The sequence below is a fragment of the Ctenopharyngodon idella genome, chromosome 11 (genome assembly GCF_019924925.1).
Source record: "Ctenopharyngodon idella isolate HZGC_01 chromosome 11, HZGC01, whole genome shotgun sequence".
In the NCBI taxonomy this organism is placed as follows: domain Eukaryota; kingdom Metazoa; phylum Chordata; class Actinopteri; order Cypriniformes; family Xenocyprididae; genus Ctenopharyngodon; species Ctenopharyngodon idella.
In genome coordinates this window covers 21917175-21922054 of record NC_067230.1, presented here as the reverse complement: position 1 = coordinate 21922054, position 4880 = coordinate 21917175, and positions in this window count along the sequence as shown.

The window sequence follows — 4880 nt, the reverse complement described above, 5'->3', positions numbered from 1 at the left end:
CAAGGTAGGTTTATTTTTCTAATAGTTTCTGTATAGACACATTCCTTCCGTTGTTGCCCACGAAAAAAAGATTCACTCAGTAGCTTGACACTTAATAGCTAATTTGCTATTCAAATCTTTATCTTTTCAGCAAAAGTTTATAAATAGCAACAGCAAAAATTTAAAAGATAGGCTAACAGGAAAAACAAAAAACATTTGTTTTGGTCACCTGAAGTAATAGTTTGTATAAAATTTGCTACATCAATTTGCTACAACTTGCCCAAAAATTACATTTATGAAATCTAGATAGCACTGTTTATACTTTCTGTTTAAAATCTGCATCAAATAGGCCTATATAAGCCATATAGTTGATTAATTATTATATATTTAATCAACTATATATCCTTAATGTATGCAAATGTTTTTATTGTGTATACTTTTATAATTCAAACTCAAAAAGAAAAAAAAAGTAAATGTTAATGTTTTTAAATATCGAATTGGGATTTAATAAAACCCAAATTTCTGAAAGAGAGTCTATGTTTGCAGTAATTATGCTCCACCAATTCATTTGTTAGACCTGTGGAGTCCTTAGGAAATGCCATCTGCTTTGCCAAGCGTGGATGAAGAACAATTTTGGGGTCTATGAATAAATAAACACTTCCCCACCAGGCAATAATAATTCATGCATTTTTGTCTTTGAGCAGGGCACAGATGACACAAGGAATTCATATGCAATGCATTCCCCCTGAATTAAAACTATAAATAGATGGCAGCAATCACACAAAATAAATGAACTGTCAAAGCAAAACTATTTACAAGCAGAGCAGAATCCCTGCAATTAAAAGCAAATTTGTTGCATGTTTGAGTAAGTGGTAGCAGATAGGACACAGAAGCAGCCGGCCGTGACAGATAGATTTGGAGTGGTCTTTCGGCTCTTTTCGCGTGGTCATGGCTCTTAGGAACATTGGCAGAGAACAAAACAGCCACTCCACTCGAATACCTTACCATTTTACACCAGAGAGTGAGTTGACAGACATCTGCAGAGGCCATTACTCCCAACAATTATGATGTCAAGGACCATTTGCAATGCTGTTATATAGACGAGTCACTTTCAAAATATATTATTTTGTAACCCACTGTTATCACTAAATCATTCTGTCTTATGTCAATGCCCACTCTGTTTAACTGCAGTGCATTGTTTAGAATTGTTTATGGGAATGCTATGACACTGGAAAAATCAAATGTCTCTAACAAGGGGAACATAAAAATATTTGAGGCTATACGCATCATAATTTTTGTTAAAGGACGTTTATCATATTCTGACCATTTAAGGCCTATTTGAGTTTTCCGATTCCTCAGCTGAAACGCCTATGAGTTTATTTAAATGAAGCAACAGGTACGTATCTGCTTATCTCTCCATCTTTCACCCCACCCCTTTTGCTTCTCTCTTCCTTTGGGTGACCCAGTGGGACAATAAGGCAATGACAGATAAGGAATGATTTGCTAGAAGCAAAACCTTTAAAATAAACAAACCATTAGGCTGTGTTCTGAGGGGAACTAGTGCAAGCCGCCTGAGTGATTCTAATTCAGGTGAATTACAGACAAATTTCCCTGGCAAACTTGCAGCTGTGATAATAGTGCCCAGTCTAGAGCCTGCACAGTGTCCAGACTAGAACCTAGAAATGTGGTACGCTCACACAGCCCAGTGGTCTGGTTCATAACACAACACCTCGCAGAGCACACAACCATTAGTGTGCGTGTATTCGTGTTTGTGTGTGCGAGTGGGTGGGGTGTCAGGAAGACAAAGAGGGAAAAGTCAGTGCCATGTTTTTCTACCTGGGAAGCATGTTTTTGTTCGGTTTCTTTGGTTTCAAAGTGTGTGTTCCAGACTGTAGAGGAAACCAGAATCTGTCTAATTAAAGTGCATTGATTGAATAGTGTTTTTCCTGCATCTGGCACAAAGCATTTAATTTTTTAGCTTTTGACGTGACAATAGGCCAATGATGTGTCAAGTTTAAGACGTGCATTTCCGAAAAATACAGATATCTCTGATAAGGTGTAGCTTATGTTTTTACTCATTCATTTGAAAAATCATTAGACTGGCTCTGGTTTCAGTAAAGTTTCCTCCTTTTTTGGCGTTTAGACCATGTCTGTTAGCTTTGAAGCTAGTGTATAACACTGACAAAATTAACTTTTAGCAGATCAAAAATATTTATGACTCATCTTGCACTCAGGGGCTTATACAATGTTCCTAAAAGAACCGTTTTTTCTTAATGTGAAGAACATTTTAAAAATCTTTTTTCCCCCCACTCTAAAAAGAACCTTTTGTGCAATGGAAAGATTCCATGGATGTTAAAGGTTCTTCATAGAACCATATAGATGCCAATAAAAACCTTTATTTTATTTTTGTACTACATTTAATGAAAAACTTCTCAACCGTTAATAAAGTATGTTTACTTTTGGCATTGTCATGTGACCTATGAAGTCAGCCGCATCGTTGACTTTCCAATATCTTCTATGCTACGTATTTCCATAAGTCTGAGTGATGCAAACAAGCTTCCGCTCTGTATTCAGCCATAGTGGCGATCTTTTGTCAATTACAATTAATATAGAATATTGATACATTTATTATTACAACATTACATATATCACTGTAATATGATACAAAAATTATAGTAATGAGTAAGTCCTCTTGCGAAGTTCGTATTTATAAGCTGGTGCGTTCACATCACTTAAAGGTGCAGTAGGTGATCTGGGAAATGTTAACATTAGCCTGCTAGCATTTAAAGCATATGATCCCACCCTCCCTGCAAATCGCTGTCTCAAGCTACACCTCCTCCAAAACACATGAAGAGGCACAACTTATCTCGGTAAAGCGTCACAAGAGATGGCGTTATGTCTCAAAGCACATAACATTACAATACAGTAATAATGAACGTAAACAACTTAACAGGGACACACTTAACGACTAGATAAAACATTCTAAGACTGAGCTCAACACACAAAGACTGTTTCCTTTGACTGAAGCAGACTTAAATACTTACACAGAATTTAAATACCGACTGTACGCAACTGCCTCTGACTTGGCGTGTTTGGGCATGATCAGTCGTGACTATCAAATTACATTCATAATCGGTCTTACAGTCCTTAAGTGTGTCCCCGGCTAAAGAGCTTGTACCTGACTGCTGCAGATTCATTTCAGTGTTGATACTGTTCACATGGTTATGCATAATTCAGAGTCTGACTGAACAGCTCCAGTTAGAACGTCAATGGTTGCAATCTCTTAATTATGGTAGTTATGCTGTGAACACAGCATAAGTTTGTTGATTTGATTCGGTAGGAACTGTAAAAGGCGGCTGCTGTTTGTTTGTGGTGCTCCGTGACTAAGGTCTGTCCATATAAATGCTGCAATGCATGAAACACGCTGATGACATATGATGTCTGCGTGAACAGGGTGCGCGAGGGTATGGAAAAACATACGTTGACAGGCAGGTAAGACATCGTATGTCATTCAGAAAGAATAAAGATTGGATGCATTTTTTATAGTTCTACGCCTTCCACAGATGATATATATTCATAAAAATACATTTAGACTGTTTAAAATAGTTATTGCTATCAGGATATGAGACTTTCAACCGGTATAAAAAAATGTTTCTGTAGAGAATCACCTATTGTGCCTTCAACATCAAGTTAGACTTTTTCTACAAAAATAACCTACAGCAATTTAGCTAGTTCATTGTAAATTAAAAAAAAAAATAATAATTTTTTTAAAAATCATCGTCAATACAGATGCTGCATCTACAGAGTACCTCAGGGATGACGTGTTTTTGTACGCCAACCCGGAAGTTAGTGGTGCACGGGTTCCCTCGTCGAACGCCTATGCATTTTTCCCGTAGGCTTTTGGAAAATCGCAAAAAATAAGCTCTGTGTTTAACAAAGGGTTATGACACTTACACGTTTTGTCTATCAAGATAATCTTTACAAGTTAACACAACATTTATACATTTTAAAGCCTAAATAAAGTCGTCAGATATGAAAAGCTAACAGTAGGCTATAAACGGACTACAGCACACCATGGTCACGGATCAACGTCACCACCACCAAGCTTCCTCAAACTTTATTTAGAAAACAACTTTATTTAAAAACATGCTCGCTGATTATGATCTGCGCTGTGTATGAATACTTAACCACTTTTTCATGAGAAATGCTGTCCAAATGTCCTGTTTGTCATGATGACGTCGAAAGTCCCCGCCAAAGGAAGTAGTCCCTTTTAGCAATTTGCTAGCAACCGCCGTTTGTAAGACACAATAAAGGTTTAAAAAATCACAAGCAGGTTATAACTGGTGTGTTTTATGTCATAGATCAAAACGTGAAAATATTTAGAAGATTTGTTAACCACAGACCTTATTTCAGACGATTTAGCAAAAACCCATTGACTTCGGGGCGATGGAACCGGAAGTCCTAAAATGCTAACTCGCTTCCGGGTTTTGCCTACAAAAACACGGCATCCCTAAGGTACTCTATTGCACCCACCATATTTTCTCGTTGACAGGCCCTCAACTCAGAAAATTCCCACTCGCAAACTGACTTACATGACAATGCCAACATAGCGGATACTACACATATCAATTCCTATGAAACATAACTGATAAGCAATCAAGAAATATGTCTATCAATATATACAACACCAAATTTACGTAATTTATGACGTTGCTGTGTGGCGTTGGTAATTTTAGTGAATCAGCGCCTCTACTAGTGGCACCAAATGGAACTGCACTCTGTTTTGAGCAAACAACGCTGTCTCAGCGAAAGTTGGGGAGAATTGTAAGACATTCAGTGCAGAGCAATGACACGGTCTCTAGCGCTTGATTGCAAGCGGTGATCCGCTTCAGCCGCAGGTT